This window comes from Pangasianodon hypophthalmus, chromosome 13 (genome assembly GCF_027358585.1).
Source record: "Pangasianodon hypophthalmus isolate fPanHyp1 chromosome 13, fPanHyp1.pri, whole genome shotgun sequence".
In the NCBI taxonomy this organism is placed as follows: domain Eukaryota; kingdom Metazoa; phylum Chordata; class Actinopteri; order Siluriformes; family Pangasiidae; genus Pangasianodon; species Pangasianodon hypophthalmus.
In genome coordinates this window covers 25,022,983-25,041,667 of record NC_069722.1, presented here as the reverse complement: position 1 = coordinate 25,041,667, position 18,685 = coordinate 25,022,983, and the positions used below count along the sequence as shown (strand labels likewise).

At 39.3% G+C, this 18,685-nt stretch overlaps 2 non-coding genes across 2 annotated transcripts; both read right to left on the bottom strand.

Moving 5' to 3' along the window:
* Positions 1-12,384: 12,384 nt before the first annotated feature.
* trnai-uau (transfer RNA isoleucine (anticodon UAU)) lies at positions 12,385-12,477 on the bottom strand. Its single transcript is given in 2 exon segments — positions 12,385-12,420; positions 12,440-12,477. It is a non-coding gene; the product is annotated as a tRNA-Ile (tRNA).
* Positions 12,478-13,108: 631 nt separating this feature from the next.
* On the bottom strand, positions 13,109-13,201 carry trnai-uau (transfer RNA isoleucine (anticodon UAU)). Its single transcript is given in 2 exon segments — positions 13,109-13,144; positions 13,164-13,201. It is a non-coding gene; the product is annotated as a tRNA-Ile (tRNA).
* Positions 13,202-18,685: the final 5,484 nt, after the last annotated feature.

The following is an 18,685-nucleotide window of genomic DNA, read 5'->3' as shown; positions in this document are numbered from 1 at the left end:
GTATAAACACTCCTCAAACACTAAACACTCCCACACACTCTTCAAACATTAAACACTCCCACACACTCAAGTACCACAATAAACACTCCTCAAACACTAAACACTACCAAACACTCCTCAACTACTAGTATAAACACTCCTCAAACACTAAACACTCCCACACACTCTTCAAACATTAAACACTCCCACACACTCAAGTACTGCTATAAACACTCCTCAAACACTAAACACTCCCACACACTCTTCAACTACTAGTATAAACACTCCTCAAACACTAAACACTCCCACACACTCTTCAAACATTAAACACTCCCACACACTCAAGTACTGCTATAAACACTCCTCAAACACTAAACACTCCCACACACTCCTCAAACACTAAACACTCCCACACACTCCTCAAACACTAAACAATACCAAACACTCCTCAAACACTAAACACTCCCACACACTCAAGTACCGCAATAAACACTCCTCAAACACTAAACACTCCCACACACTCCTCAAACACTAAACACTCCCAAACACTCCTCAAACACTAAACACTCCCACACACTCTTCAAACATTAAAAACTCCCACACACTCCTCAACTACTAGTATAAACACTCCTCAAACACTAAACACTCCCACACACTCTTCAAACATTAAACACTCCCACACACTCAAGTACTGCTATAAACACTCCTCAAACACTAAACACTCCCACACACTCCTCAAACACTAAACAATACCAAACACTCCTCAAACACTAAACACTCCCACACACTCCTCAAACACTAAACAATACCAAACACTCCTCAAACACTAAACACTCCCACACACTCTTCAAACATTAAACACTCCCACACACTCAAGTACTGCTATAAACACTCCTCAAACACTAAACAATACCAAACACTCCTCAAACACTAAACAATACCAAACACTCCTCAAACACTAAACACTCCCACACACTCCTCAACTACTAGTATAAACACTCCTCAAACACTAAACACTCCCACACACTCCTCAACTACTAGTATAAACACTCCTCAAACACTAAACAATACCAAACACTCCTCAAACACTAAACACTACCAAACACTCCTCAAACACTAAACACTCCCACACACTCCTCAACTACTAGTATAAACACTCCTCAAACACTAAACAATACCAAACACTCCTCAAACACTAAACACTACCAAACACTCCTCAAACACTAAACACTCCCACACACTCCTCAAACACTAAACACTCCCACACACTCCTCAAACACTAAACAATACCAAACACTCCTCAAACACTAAACACTCCCACACACTCTTCAAACATTAAACACTCCTACACACTCAAGTACTGCTATAAACACTCCTCAAACACTAAACAATACCAAACACTCCTCAAACACTAAACACTCCCACACACTCCTCAAACACTAAACACTCCCACACATTCCTCAAGCACTAAACACTCCCACACACTCCTCAAACACTAAACACTCCCACACACTCCTCAAACACTAAACACTCCCACACACTCCTCAAACACTAAACACTCCCACACACTCCTCAAACACTAAACACTCCCACACACTCCTCAAGCACTAAACACTACCAAACACTCCTCAAATACATCTATGAACACTTCTCAAACACTACTCTTGACACCTCTCGAAACACTCCTTAAACACATCTCTAAACACTCATCAAACACTTCTTTAAACACTCCTCCACGCACTCCTTTAAACACTTCTCTAAACAGTCCTCGAACACTTTTATCCATATTATTTATATATAACAGTGTCAGACAGCGTAAAGGTTCCTGGTTCTATCCTGAGCTCGGGTTACTGTCTGTTCTCCCCGTGTCTGTTTGGGTTCCACCAGGTTCTCCGGGTTCTCCGGGTTCTTCTCACCTCCTAAAACAGACCAGCAGGTGGCTTGTCTAAGATAAATTGCCTCCTAAGTGTGACTGAGTGTGTTGTAGTATCGAGGAAAGATAACTGCAGCATGCTACTCGATTAGTGAAGAATATATATGCGGTATTTGAAGCCTCCTGGGAAAACAAAACGTGTGTGTGTGTTTGTGTGTGTGTGTGAAAGAGAGAGCTAAAGAATAATTGATTTTCCCCGAGACAGCGAAATGTTCACCACAGGCGATATATCCATCCTCCTGCAGTTCTCTCTGCTGTATTTTTCTGTTATATATATATATATATATATGAAACCGTAATGACGCCTCGACGTGAAGATGGCAGACTGAAATCTGTGTAATATTTTCCAAAAACACCATGACTCATCACCTCACTGTGTGTACAGCTTTAACACCAACCACCTGCTCCACCTACTAATGTGGAGAATTATTTACCCTCCTGATTAGTCAGAAAACACACACACACACACACACGCCACAATGGGAGCTTCTTTAATCTAATATCTCATATCTGTGTAGATAATTACACTTGTATTTACATGTAAGAACTTCATCACATCATCTCCACAATTAATCACTTTTTATCATTAATATATGATTAGCATAATAAAGTGTAAAATTAGATTAGATTAGCTAATATTAGTTAAGTGATTAATGTATGGTATCTGTGTGCCTCATTAAATCACACACTCTGATCTAAATGTTCATCTGATTGGTTTCTTCCTGTAGAGTCTATGCGCTCTTTGCTGGTTTGTTTGTTTGCATGTTTAAGTCTGGTTGCATTTACACTTGAGATTTAGATTTTACAGTATGAACACTACTCCGAACACTCCTCTAAAGACTCATTGAATACTACTCTATCCCACTCTAAACACTCATGAAATATTCTAAACATCTTGAACAATAAACATTACTCAAACACTCCTTTAAAACCCCTTAAATGCTCTCTTAAACACTCGTCAACCATGCTTCTAAACACTACTTAAAATGGTCATCAAACATTCATCTACACACTCCTCAAACACTACTCTAAACACTTAATACACTACTCTAAACACTACTCGAAACACTTAATACACTACTCTAAACACTTAATACACTACTCTAAACACTACTCGAAACACTTAATACACTACTCTAAACACTACTCGAAACACTTAATATACTACTATACACACTACTCTAAACACTACTCTAAACACTTAATACACTACTCTAAACACTACTCTAAACACTTAATACACTACTATACACACTACTCTAAACACTACTCGAAACACTTAATACACTACTCGAAACACTTAATACACTACTCTAAACACTACTCGAAACACTTAATACACTACTATACACACTACTCTAAACACTACTCGAAACACTTAATACACTACTCGAAACACTTAATACACTACTCTAAACACTACTCGAAACACTTAATACACTACTCTAAACACTTAATACACTACTCTAAACACTACTCTAAACACTTAATACACTACTATACACACTACTCTAAACACTACTCTAAACACTTAATACACTACTATACACACTACTCTAAACACTACTCTAAACACTTAATACACTACTATACACACTACTCTAAACACTACTCTAAACACTTAATACACTACTATACACACTCCTCAAACATTACTCGAAACACTTAATATACTACTCGAAACACTTAATACACTACTCTAAACACTACTCTAAACACTTAATATACTACTCTAAACACTTAATACACTACTATACACACTCCTCAAACATTACTCTAAACACTTAATATACTACTCTAAACACTTAATACACTACTCTAAACACTACTCTAAACACTTAATATACTACTCGAAACACTTAATACACTGCTCTAAACACTACTCTAAACACTTAATACACTACTCTAAACACTTAATACACTACTCTAAACACTACTCTAAACACTTAATACACTACTCTAAACACTACTCTAAACACTTAATACACTACTCTCAACACTTAATACACTACTCTAAACACTACTCTAAACACTTAATACACTAACATATACAGTACTCTAAACACTTAATACACTACTATACACACTACTCTAAACACTACTCTAAATATTCCTTCAATACTACACTAAACACTTCTCAAAGTACTAATTAAAACACTCTTTGAATATTACTGTTATAAATAAGAAATACTCAAACACTAATCTAAACGCTTTTCAAATACTATTCTAAACACTACTGCACACACTGCTCTAAACACCCCACAAAAGCATTCTAAACATTTTATCATGTACCAAACACGCTTTAAACAGCAGTCACTTACCTAAACATTTCTAAAAAAAAAAACTCCTTGGATATTAGTCCAAACCCTCCTCCAAACACACCTCAAACTTTCCTCTAAACACTCGACTAAACACTGCAAAAACACTTAATAATTACCAACACTACTGATAACAATCACACCCTCCTGATTTTCCGCCATATTGTCCCTCGTCACTGAACACCCTCCTGATAAACGATCTCTTTATGCAGCTCCATGACCAAATGTTTTGTCCTTCATTTGAACTACATATCCCATGAGCCCATGGGTCTTTGATTCTCTCCTAGTCATAATCTCCTAATCGTGTGAGAACATGTAATCCAGAACATTCCTCAGGGACGACATTAAACTGCAGTGCCTGGATTTACACTAATCCCTCTTCTCCATTAAACTGTCCAGACGCCGGCCATGCTCCAGCTGAAACGTGGATTTATCTTACACACACCGACTTTTAAGGTTTTCCTTCAATCCTTAGCACCTCTGACTGTCACAAAGCGCTGACACTGGAGACTCCTTCCATAGATGTTAAATAACACTGACAGAAAAATTCACCATATCAACAATTTTTGAATCATTTATTTTGAGCGTCTGTCGTACAAGTCCCTGTGAATGAGCTGTTACTATAGAAACAATAATTTATTATAATTAGAACCAGGACATTAATATAAACCTGTGAGTGCAGCTGCACTACTGCCAGAGCCGCGGTTATAGAAAACTAATCAACACCTTCTGACCAATCAGGATCCAGGGATTAGAGAGAGAGAGAGAGAGAGAGAGAGACAGACAGACAGACAGACCAAAAGAGAGACAGACAGATGGACAGACAGACAGACAGACAGATGGACTAATGGACAGACAGACAGACAGACAGACAGACAGACCAAAAGAGAGACAGACAGATGGACAGACAGACAGACAGACAGATGGACTGATGGACAGACAGACAGACAGACAGAGAGGCAGACAGATAGATAGACAGATAGATAGATAGATAGATAGATAGATAGATAGATAGATAGAGAGGCAGACAAACAGAGAGGCAGACAAACAGAGAGGCAGACAGACAGATAGATAGATAGATAGATAGATAGATAGATAGATAGATAGATAGATAGAGAGACAGACAGACAGACAGACAGACAGACAGATAGATAGATAGATAGATAGATAGATAGATAGATAGATAGATAGATAGAGAGACAGACAGACAGACAGACAGACAGTATGAATTCTGGAGCGAGTGCACTGTGGGTCTCACACTCAGTGAATTCCTTTCACTCTGCAGCACTGGCCTCTCCTGTATATTTTACATCTCTCCCTCTCTCTGTTCCTTTCTCTCACTCCGAGTCAGAGCTGCAGTAAAGTTTAAAAGTTTACACACCCCTGTGGAATACTAACCAAACACCCAGACATACGGTTATACGTATTAACCAGCAGTTATGCACACGCTGTATTTAACACACTGCTCTGTATTAAAGCTCGGTTCTGCTCAGAGTTTTATGAATCACAGCCACTGAAGCTGTCAGTGACCCGGTAAAGCAGCGGCAGCAGGAGAACCCACACAGCTCACACACACAAAGCAAGCTGTAAGAACGTCAACAAAACTGAAAACCAGCAGAGAATCAGATAACGTTATAAAACCAGAGCGTGAAGGTCCAGAGTGTAGTACAGGTGGAGAACATCACACTCATGGAGGACGGAGAGATCAGCTCAGACGAGACAAGCTGCTCTGACTGGAGGACCTGAACACTACAGCACAGATCAACCGCTTCCTTACAGCTGACTGAAGGTGAAAGGAACGTCTCACTGAAGTTTGTGAACTTTGCACAACACTTTACAAAGAACGACAGTCTGAAAGTGTCCACAATAAAGAGAAGATTCGGATTCAGCTGCATGAAAGACTCTACTTTAAATCTGTTATAGACATTCATACAGACATTCATACAGACATTCATACGGACATTCATACGGACACTCAGACAGACATTCATACAGACATTCATACAGGCATTCATACGGAGATTCATACAGACATTCATACAGGCATTCATATAGAGATTCATACAGACATTCATACAGGCATTCATATAGAGATTCATATAGAGATTCCTGCAGACTTGCTTATGGACTGTTCTTGGAATTGGATTGAGACTGACGAGTTTTTGGGGTTGGGGAGGTCAAAGGAGTTTTGTTTTTAAAATATGTAAATTTTGTTTGTTTGTTTGTCTGTAACCTTTATTTAACCAGGATAAAAAAAAAAATTCACTGAGATAAAATCTCTTTTACAAGAGTGACCTGGCCGAGAAATCAGCAAAAAAACAGAACAATAATTAAACACACAACAGTTAACACAAAACAAAACTCCTCCCTCTCCCCAGAGAGAGGAAGATAAGTGAAAAGAAATAAATAAATCCAACAGAAATAGAAAAACCACATACACAGTAATATACAATCAGATATCGCAGAAGCAACGTCCAGTATGTTTTTAGTTAAAGTGCCATAAATTCCACCAGTGAAGGAAGCACAGTAGGTTTTAAATGTTCCTGTAAGTTGTTCCACGTTGTTGAGGCATTAAAATTAAAATCTTTTTCCCCACAGGGAACAACAAGTTACGTGCTTTGAGCGAAGATTGTAATGTTCTTTTTTTTTTTTTCACAGAAACGATGGACGACAAATAAGTAGGTAACAGTATACTGAACCGATGCATTAAAGGCATCGTAAAAGTAAAAAGTCTCTCTGTTTCTTTCTGTCATTCTCTCTCTCTCTCTCTCTCTCTCTCTCTCTCCATTCTGATATTTATTCGTCTCCTGTACCGCAGAAGGGACGCCCCCGCTGATCCTCATCCACAGCTGACAGAAATGGAACGGTCTTGTTAAATTCATCACCTCGGCTTCGCTGTGTCTCTCTTTCTCTCTCTCTCTCGTCTCCTATGTCCAACAAAAAGAAGAAGAAGAAGAAAAAACACCCTCAGTGCCAGCAGATGACACTTCACACAAAAGCGAGTGAAATGTAGAAAAAGAGAAAGCGAGAGAGCGAGAGAACGCTGGTGGAGGGCGACGTGTTCTAAACGTGAACGTACAATAGATTATTGTAAAAGAGTGAAACTGAACACGATCCAAACAGTTAGGTGTAAATTAGATGCAAATATGTAAATTAATCGGAACGACACGCGGAGATGTGGACGATGCTCCGGAGCTATAATTGCTGCATTGTGTACGGTTGGGTGCAAAATTATTGGCACCCTTCATTAACATAAGCAGAGCTGACTAGAATGCACTGACTGATGTTTGAAACCTAAAACTAAGCATTTAGCAAGAATCAAAGGGTTTCAACATTATTAGCACGCCCCCCACTGTTAATATTAGTTGAAGTCTCCTGTGTCCTCTGGAGGGAATAACTGCACTGAGTCTCTTCCTGTGATGTTTTCCAAAGCTGGAGACATGTGTAGAGGATCACGGACACTTAACCCTTCCATGCAGGACATTTTATATGTATAGCTTTGCACATATGAGCATCCAGGGTTCAAATCCTGCAAGCATTTCTGTACTGATTTGTATGTTTGTTTGAGTTCACTGTCTACAGTCTGTGATCAAGCTATGGCCAAGTCGTAACCTCCTGACAGAGGCAGCCAGAGTTTGGGTTAAAATATCCTGCAACCAGTTCCACCTGTTGACCGTGACTTCAATCGTAAGTCCAGCCATAAACCATACGTTGGCTAGCATGGTGTAGAATATTGTAGGTGTAACCTAAATACTAGCACATAACATAATCGTAGCTCAAAAACGTTTTCACGTAGAGTGCCATATTTCACCATCACCAGCCAATCAGAAACACATTCCTACTTAAACAGGAAGTACTATATCCATTTGTGAGACGTGATTAGCATCTGTCTTTCTCAGTGTAACGTTTATTTCAAATGATCTGCTCTAACGCAACAACAGAATTTTAGTAATGAATCATTTTAGCAAAGGAATATTAACGAAGAGGCTGTAAAATTAATCTGCACTTCAATAACAACAGAATAAAGTAAACAGTACAGTGTTTTAATGTTTTGTGATGTACCTTGCTAATAATCTATGCTTCTTGGTACAGCTGTTTATATTTTAGTAGTCCAGTGGGCGTTTACGTTCAAACTGGACTATGACACAGCTTACGTTCTACTGGTGCAGCGGTTTGTCATGATGATGACACCAGTCCTCACCAAAGCTCCACAACAGCACAACACAAAAGCTCCATATTTTACAGTCTTTTTGGACACTTTTCATTACACTTTTTTCTGCAAAATGCTGATGGTGTTCATGGCCAACATTTTTCGCTCTCATCTTTCCGCAACACGATTCTAACTGTAGCGTCAGTGAAGTTCAGGAGATGTATTTTGTCGATCCTGGGTCAGGACTGATCCCATTGGTGTTTTTTGTTTTGTTTTGTTTTTTTGCAGCAATTATAAGTTAACACAGTTTTTCACTTTATCCTGCTGAAACTATGACATGAGGAACATGACATGAGTCTGTAATCTCCTCTCAAAGACACTAATTTAGAGAAGGCTAATTTGACAGTGAGGCTGGAATAGCGAGCGACGCTGTATGTATTTCCGAACACGTCTCGCTCCACTAGCGCTCATCACGGCAATGCCGACAGATGAAAATGTAAAACCTAACTGCAGTGACAGTAACAGAGATGCAGAACAGGAAGACATTTAGTGTTTTTTCAAGCAGCTAAATTAGAGAGGTTATTTGGGGCCGATTGATTGAGCATTGCTTCCCAGTTCCAGTCCTTGTTAGTAAGCAGAGAACTAAAAGAACAGAAAAAGAGGACAGTCAGAGATAAAGAACTGATCAGAACTGCAGTATAAACTCAGATTATACAAGACAACAGATAAAGTAAACAAAGCATTTTTCAAACTCAAATAGCAAATTAAAAAATAGATGATATCCTGCATAGACGTTACTATTTCAGAACCTCGATTTAACATCTCAGGGCTTCCTTTGTGCGTACAAGTAACTGTTATGAGCAAGATTTAAACAAAAAGAAAGTAAAATAACAGGATGTGCTTGTTCAATTTTATAATCTGCTGAATAATGAGTGTGGAAGCCATTTTGTGAAATTAAACCAGTGATTAATGTCATAATTACAACTAGCACTATTCATTCAGCAATTATTGATACTCGACTCCTTTTAGATTTCAACGCTCGCCATCTTCTCATTCATAATCTGTATAATAGTATCAGCCTTTTAATTTTAATTTAATTTTTAAATTGTCTCTTGCTTTTATGTTACATCATATTACACTTGACAGCAAAGAAAAAATTGAAGTTTCTTTCTTCAGTCCACATTTTCTATCCCTCTTTTTTCTATGTTTAAAGACGAGTTCTTGTGGTTAAACACTACTGAAAAAACACCATCTCTGACGCTTCTACTGGAGCATTCCTTCTCCTACTCGAAATTTTTAATGTGAATGAGTGATTTTAACCTGATTATGGAGCTCACATTCTACTTACGCAGCTGCGTGACCCGAGTCTGAATACAGAGGACTTTTCCTGCATCAGTATTGATGTAATTGTCAGTATTGCCCCTCCCCTCCTCACTGGGGATTGAGGCATTGATATCTGCATGGCTTTAAATCCTTTCTGTAGGTGTAGCAGAGTGTGGAAGTGACTTCTTCTTTAATATAACCTGAAAAACGGCAGCTGTGGATGCGTTGGAGTGAATAGTGAATTCAGGAAGGTAAATGCCGGAGCTGTGAACGGCGTTAAAGAGAGTCGAGCTGTAACAGTAACATCGCGGGAGAAAGTGTCGTCTGTTTGAGTTTTAATCCTCCTTCTGTACTTCGGCCAAGGGAGCGCGAGATTGGGAAAGAGAGTGAGAGGAAGAAAAGATCAACGCTTAAGCCCTCTCTGAAGGGAGAAGATGTTCCGCCTGCATAATTACAGCCTGTTTTTGGTCGGCCTTGGCTCAGGTTCTCTTCTCCTGCTTTTGTCTTCCTCTTTCCTTGACTTCTCCATGAACCCACTGCGTCTAGCGGGACTTCTGCTCAGCTTTAAAGAGCTGTCTAGAAGATATTTCCTGCATTTCTTTAGCTTTTCTCTTTTCAGGGTTTTTTTTTCTTTGTTTCTGGCTCTTGCTCTCTCCTGGGAGGTTCTAAACTTTATGTCTCAGCACTTTTGACTGGTTTTCTGTACTTCATCTCTTCCCTCGTTCTCTCGTGAATGCTGAGGGTCAAACTCCAAGATCTGATCCAAGGTGCGGGGTTTTTTTCTACAATATTTAGAAAGTGTAGGTGGCTACTTGTACTAAAATAGATAACTAGACAGACAGACAGACAGATAGATAGATAGATAGATAGATAGATAGATAGATAGATAGATAGATAGATAGATAGATAGATAACCAGATAAACACAGACACTTGCCAATAAACCCCCCACCAAAAAAATCAGAGACAGAAAAATGATATCTAATTATATCCTAATTAAATCCAAAATTATATATTGTGAAAAATATTGTGCAGTGTAAGTGTAATTCATTGTGCTTCTTTATTTATTCATGCCTCTGCTACATGGTGCAGATGTGTAGTGAGGAGTGTTAGATAAATTCCTTTGTTTAATGATGCTGATGTCTCATGAGAGGAGATCAGCGGAGCAGTGTGTGGAAAAATTAGCTATCACTAATACTGGCTAAAAGCTTCGTATTTTTAATTACCTTGGTTGTGATCAGAGTCTTTCTGCCTTTCTTTCTGTCTCATACTTAAAAACCCCAAAAGACTAGAATAAGAGGGCCGCTCATGGCCACGAGTTTGAGGGTAGGTGAAAGGCATGCTGGGATATCCCTGAACGGCTTGCTAAGTAAGCATTAAAAACACACACACTTTTTTTCAGCACATTGTTCATTCTCATTCTGTCCTTTCAAGCAGCATCAAAGCCTAAAGAGACACAGCGATGAAGCGGACAGGAAGTAAAGACGGAACGCTTACAGCATGATGGAGGAAGGGACAGGAAGTCCTCCGGGATTTTCACTTCACTTTTCCCCACCAGTTTTTCTCCTCTCTCTCCACTCTCTCAGGTTGTGTGAACTTAAAAACATCACTTGGAGAACCGGTGGTGGGTTGTGAGGGGACGTCCACAGGGAGCAAATTCTTAATCTTTCTTCCCAGAGTTCCAAATGGCATCATGGCCACTCCAAGCTGAGCTCAAAGCTCTAACTCATCCCCTGTTCTCCAGAGGAGAGGAATGAGTGGCATTATTATATTATTATTATTATCGCAAAACGTGAAGCACCTCTGATAGATTACTTTTAAATTTTTCCCAAAGTTTTATCAGCACAGCACACAACCACTTTAAACATGAAACCATGGTAGCTGAGATCTGGTCTTCAGCTCAGTCACCTGAACCACATGCTCAGGTGCTCCAGGTGGACTGACAGCTTCAGCATGGCATCACAAGTGCTGCTGTATACGTACCATGGGCTAACCAATTGTGCCACTAGAGCTATGAAAACCAAGGGAATTGGTTCTGCTCAAGCTTTAACCAGGGAACCAACTACTCACACATACTACCATACAAGTCCTGCACACTAATTGATTGCGCCACTGGAGCTGCAAGCCCAGTAGGATGTGCACTTGCTCTTTCATCTTGCTTTGGTTCTTACCTCTCAGGTAAAGCTCAATCTCTGCATGGCTTCACATGTAGCACACACTAACATGTCCAGAAGTGAAGCTACAAAACCCACATGATGTCCATTTGCATTGGTTCTACTCAACCTTTAACCATGGAGAACTGAGTTTGGGTGATCCACTTGATCATCTAAACCAGCAGGTAAGCACATGCTCCAGGTGAAGCTGGAATTCCTACATGATGTCACTTGCATTGGTACTACTGAAGCTTTAAACAAGGAACTAACTAGGGCAGTTATGAGAGAGCACCTAACTAAGTGATCTGAGCCATTGCATAAAGCTCATGCTCTAGGTCAAGCTCAAACTCACAACATCAGCATTCCTCCACAGATACTACCATATGCATACTGTGCACTAACCAACTGCACCACTGGAGCTACAACGCAAGCGAGATGTGCACATGCACTTCTGACTTTCATTGGTTCAACTTCACGCTTAAAGCACGAGACCCACTGAGATGTTACTAGAGCTCTCAGGTAAAACTAATGCTCCAGGTGAGGCTCGAACTCACAACCTCGGCATGGCTTCACACGTACTGCTGTATAAGTACCGCGCGCTAACCAATTGCGCTACTGGAGCTACGAAAACCACAAGTGGAGCCACAGAAGGTATGTCACGTCATGTGCACTTGCCCTTCAAACTAGAACAAATGAACTTAAGGACTCAACTACTTGATCCAAACCACTGCATAAAACTCATCCTCTAGGTGAAGCTCGAACTCACAAACTCAATATGGCTTCAAAGATACTGTTATATAACTTCAGCAGTGAAGCTACAAAGCCCACATGATGTCCATTTGCATTGGTTCTACTCAACCTTTAACCATGGAGAACTGAGTTTGGGTGATCCACTTGATCATCTAAACCAGCAGGTAAGCACATGCTCCAGGTGAAGCTGGAATTCCTACATGATGTCACTTGCATTGGTACTACTGAAGCTTTAAACAAGGAACTAACTAGGACAGTTATGAGAGAGCACCTAACTAAGTCATCTGAACCATTGCATAAAGCTCATACTTCAGATCAAGCTCAAACTCACAACCTCAGCATTCCTCCACAAGTACCACCTTATAGGTACTGTGTACTAACCAACTGCACTACTAGAGCTACAAGGTAGATGTGTACTTGCCCTTCTGACTTTCATTGGTTCAACTTCACGCTTAAAGCACAAGACCCACTGAGATGTTACTAGAGCTCTCAGGTAAAACTCATGCTCCAGGTGAGGCTCGAACTCACAACCTCGGCATGGCTTCACATGTACTGCTGTATAAGTACCGCGCGCTAACCGATTGCGCCACTGGAGCCACAACACAACGCAACACGCCACAACACAACACAACACAACACAACACAACACAACACAACACAACACAACACAACACAACACAACACAACACAAATCAAATCAAATGCAGGAAATCAACCGACATGACCTCACAACAAAATACAAAGGTACAAATAGAAAGGTATACTAATTAAAAGCTAACACAGAACAGGTGAACACAATGTGATAACAAACCAGTGACAGGACAGGGACAGAGAACTAAATCAAAGGCACATAAATGACAAGGAATGGTCTATTTTAAAAAATATTTATATATTTATTTATAAGTAACGAATGCATAATTTAAAAAAGACAAAAAGCACAGTTTTAATGCAAGACGATTTGCATAAAGAATTTTTATTAGATTGATAAATAATAATAAAACACTTTTTGAACAAAGAGAGTGCTTTCAATCTGTTCATCAGTGTGCTTCATTATAAATACTGACTCTGGTGTACAACGCCTCTAATACAAACTCCATGTCTGTGAGTGAAATGATATTTTTAAATAGGCGGCTTTTATCGTGGTTAAAAATAACGGTTGTAACATATTATAATATATAAATCAATGCTGCTGATGATTATAAACCGACAAACAATAAAATGTCTGTATCTTCCTAGAAAAGAAACAATGGAAAGCTAGAAAGAAAGAGACAGATGTAAAGAAAAAAATGTACAGAACATCAGAACACTATCTCTCCATCATCCCTGATGCTTCCTCCATTAGTGAACCTCGTCGTGTTCGTGTGCGGTAATAGCTGTCTCTGCGTGACGTCCCTCTCGACCTCCTCGACCCCTGCGGCCCGTACAGGCAGGAGGCACGATGAAGTGCGTATACAGAAAGCCTGGGCTAATTGAGAGAAATGAAGAGGACGGATTGTTTTGGCGTCTCACCGGCATCGCAATTAGACCTGTCAATAGCCATTAGCGGCAGCACGGGCTTCGGACAACACGACTGTCACATCCGAATCATCCGTGCTTGTAAATCCTGACAAAATCCACATCCATCCTACATCATGATCTCAGCGTACAGATGTTGAGGGATGCTCGCTAGCAGAGAAAGCAATTAGTACATATGAGTGAGATTCTTATGCAGGATTAGCTGCTAAGACATCTGTGTGCATAATGCTGACAGACTGTAGCCTGCAACATGGAGCTTTAGTCAGATTCTGCTTTACAGAACCGCAGTCTAGCTAGCTAACTGCGTGATAAAGGATTGACGGGCGTCGTCGCAGAATCGTCAGCGAATCCGCAAACATGTGAAGTTAATGCACACGAATCCATACTGACGCAACAGGTGACAACAAGACACGCCCACTAAAAAAAAAAACACGCATACATAAGAAAGTGCATGATTTAGAAGTGAAGAAACAGAAATCTAGCATAAAGACCAGGAAGATTAGCAAGAACACGAAGCAGGAGCAGTAGGGTACGGATAACAGTGAGGGTCAAAAACAAGACACGTGATACAAGATGGATTATATATCAAATATCAAACATCAAACATCAGTTATTCAAGCTGTAAAATATAAATCCAAATTCCAGTTTGGATTTTTCCTTTAACATGCCGCTAGTTTCGTTCTCGTATTTTTATAAAGTTAGCATGGAAACAGAATGAATCAGCGAGGATTTCCAAACTCAAGATAACACGTTATAAAATAAGATATAATTCCTAATCACATTAGTCATATGAGTCTGCAAAAAAGAAAAATAGTTTTTGAGTAAAAGAATATGAACGCTAACTCCGCCCCAAATCTATTATTAGCCTTTGTAACTTTTTGTACTGTTTTAACTACGCAGATAAATAATCTTTTATTTAAATTATATTTACATATTTAAAACGGCTTTGAGTAGGAGAGAGTGAGAGGAAATTTACATCAAAATTAAAACTAATTAAAAAAGATATCTCACTAGACAAATCAGGAAATGTAAAACGGAGTGTATAAGATAGCGGCATATGAGCAAATAATAAAATAATAAAATAAAATAAACTTTCTTTCTTTCTTTCTTTCTTTCTTTCCTATACACTAGTTAAAAGCTGAGGTCATGGTGACCTTTTCATATTATTTTCATATTGTATTGTACTTTTTCCTATTTTTTTTTTTATTTAAGCTGCTTTTTTCTTCATTCTATCTTATTTTTTCTTTATATTAAATGTTTTAAACTTTCTCTCTTTCTAATTTGAGAGTATAAGACCTGCAGTTTATACTGTATGTAAATTAAAAGCTAAAATAAACCTAAGGAACAAAAGAAAGCTAAAGAACAACACCAGCACATTGTCATTGTTTTGTGTGTGTATTCAGTATCAGGTGTGTGTGTTCTGTATTAGGTGTGTGTGTTCGGTGTCAGGTGTGTGTGTGTGTTCAGTGTCAGTTGTGTGCATGTTTAATGTCAGTTGTGTGTGTCTGTGTGTGTGTTGAGTGTCAGTTGTGTTTGTGTGGGTGTGCTCAGTGTCAGTTGTGTGTGTGTGTTTGTGCGTGTTCAATGTCAGTTTTGTGTGTGTGTGTGAGTGTTTAGTGTCAGTTTTGTGTGTGTGTGTGTCCAGTGTTAGTTGTGTGTGTGTGTGTGTGTGTGTGTGTGTGTTCAGTGTTAGTTGTGTGTGTGTGTTTGTTCAGTGTCAGTTGGGTGTATATTTAGTGTCAGTTGTGTGTGTGTGTTGAGTGTCAGTTGTGTGTGTGTGTGTTCAATGTCAGTTGTGTGTGTGTGTGTGTTGAGTATCAGTTGTGTGTGTGTGTGTGTGTGTGTTGAGTGTCAGTTGTGTGTGTGTGTGTGTGTGTGTGAGTGTTCAATGTCAGTTGTGCGTGTGTGTGTGTGTGTTCAATGTCAGTTGTGTGTGTGTGAGTGTTCAATGTCAGTTGTGCGTGTGTGTGTGTGCGTGTGTGTGTGTGTGTGAGTGTTCAATGTCAGTTGTGTGTGTGTGTATGTGTGTGTGTGTGTGTGTGTGTGTATATGTGTGTGTGTGTGTGTGTGATCAGGAGCTGAAACAGCAGGACTGGAACAGCGTACGTTCGCATGTTGCGTTATTTCTGGTGGCTCCAGATTGAATTAAATCCCGGATTAATCAGATGAGGAATCGCGCGAGCAGCACAAAACCCAAAATTAAATTATTCCCCTCCCTTCTCACCCGCGCTCCCAGCATGCCCTGCTGCACGTGATGCTGATTCAGCCGCGTGTTAACGTACACGAACGCTGATTTCTCACGGCCTGGTGAGGGACAGACGGAACGATAGAGCACGTTTACAGAGAAATGCACAGAGCTGCGTTGTCAGAAGATGAGAAGTAAAATAATCCACAGTCTAATCCAGAGAGGCTTTAATCTGGATTAATCTGGTGCTGAGAACAAACGCGGCGGCGAACAGCTCCGCTCTGACCTCGGGCAAATAAAAAGAGGACAACAGAGCTGCAGCGTCTCAGGAATGGAAATTAGTCAGAGGTCAAAGGAGACAATTCATGAAAAAAAATAACGACTTCATTTAAAGAAAATCCAAAAAAAAATGCTCTTCATGGAGTTCTTTTGAGTTTAATGTGAGGCTGGAAATATTTGTTCGAATCTGTGCCGATTTTTCATTTTAATCTTTTGACCAAATTAGCCTTCGCTGCTAAATGTTAGCATTAGTCCTGTAAAATTACAGGAATTTTAGTCAAATTAAGGTGCGTTAGATAAGATTTAGATAAGATTTAGATACGATTCGTCAACATTTATCTCTAATAGTGAAACAGAAGTTATATAAGATTTGTTAAATTATTAAATTAAATACAAAATTGAATTGTTTAAATGTTAAATGTTAAAATTAAATGTAAAGATTGAGCTCCTTGAGTCCGCCCCTCCATTCCGTCCATGTTCACAAAACTCCTCCCCCAGAACCTAAGGTGGCTCAGCTAGCGCTAGCATGCTAACTCACGTTCAAGCACACTTGTGTTTATAGTTATAACACTTTAAACACACGAAAGAAATTTGCTTTATACTCCTGTCCAGGAGCGACATCACTAACTCCATGTCCAGCTTCATCGCCTTCACCAGTAATAAAACGTTTCATCATGGCCAGTGTGTATTCTGGATTTTTTTTTTTTTTGAAGCACAGAGTAGTTTTTTGGTCACAGGAGAATTATCTGGCTGCGCTGGGCGTGTACCGGTTTCAGCCATGTTGTTCTTTCTGAACAGACTGAGATAGGGGCGGAGCGAAGGCGCGTTGGGGGCGGGACTATAAAATGACTGACAGGAAGAAACACAAACAAGGCTTAAACATTTATTTTTATCACGTTCTAAACACTTTTCCAGTTATTTGTACAAAAGAAATAAATTCTATTAAAAAACGATCGCACCTTTAAAACAAAATATTTAATTTTTTGTCTCGAGTATTTTAATTTTTAACAATATTTGGGGTTAAGTACATTTTTTTTTGAGTACAGATTAACTTTTTTCATTATTTGCTGTTGAACTGATACTCAATCTCTCTCCAATCTCTCTCTCTCTCTGTCTCTGTCTCTCTCTTTCTTTCTTTTGCATATCACACCATCCCAGTTCCTCGTCTCCTGCTCCTCAAGAACATAACGGCAGACATGAGAAACTTGTGTGTGTGTGTGTGTGTGTGTGAGAGAGAGAGAGAGAGAGAGTGTGTGTGTGTGTGTGTGTGAGAGAGAGAGAGAGAGAGAGAGAGAGTGTGTGTGTGTGTGTGTGTGTGTGTGTGAGAGAGAGAGAGAGAGAGAGAGTGTGTGTGTGGCACTGCTCCAGATTTCCCTCCAACCAGCATACAGAAGTTCATATGTGGATCTACATAAGGTCAGAACCTCATGACCCTGCGCTCTCTCTCTCATTCTCTCTCTCTCTCTCTCTCTCTCTCTCGTTCTCTCTCTCTCTCTCACACACACACACACACTCGGGTCAGCGCTGCCTGTGGGAGAGTCGAAGTTGAGGAAACTGAAGATGTGGTTATTGATTTTAAACAGTGTTGTGTGGAGTGGATTCTTCTTCTTTTGAAATGCTTCTGTGTCCTTTTAATGTTTTTTTTCTTTCTTTCTTGTTCTTTCATTTATTATTTCATTATTTCTTTCTTTTTCATTATTTATTTCTGCCTTTTTTTTATTTCTTTTTCTTCAAAAATTTCTTTCTTTCTTTTTACTGTCCTTCTTTTTAAATGTCTCTCTTTTATTAATGTATTCCTTTTTAACTTATTTCCTTCTTAATCATCTTTTTCTTTCTTTCTTTTGTTTCTATTTTCTTCTTTTCCTTTTCTTCATCTCATTCTTTCTTTTTTCTTTTCTTTATTTTTATTTTAAATGTTCTTTCCTTCTTTCTTTGAGTTTATTTGCAGAAATGTTCACACAAATGTCTTCATCACTTCCTACATGACTTTTACTTATAAATATAAATATAAATATTCTTCCTTCTTTCTTTCTATAAAGCCGAATGAATAATTGCATCATGTTTTTGAACGTGTAGAGTTTCGGTTCCATTAAACACATTT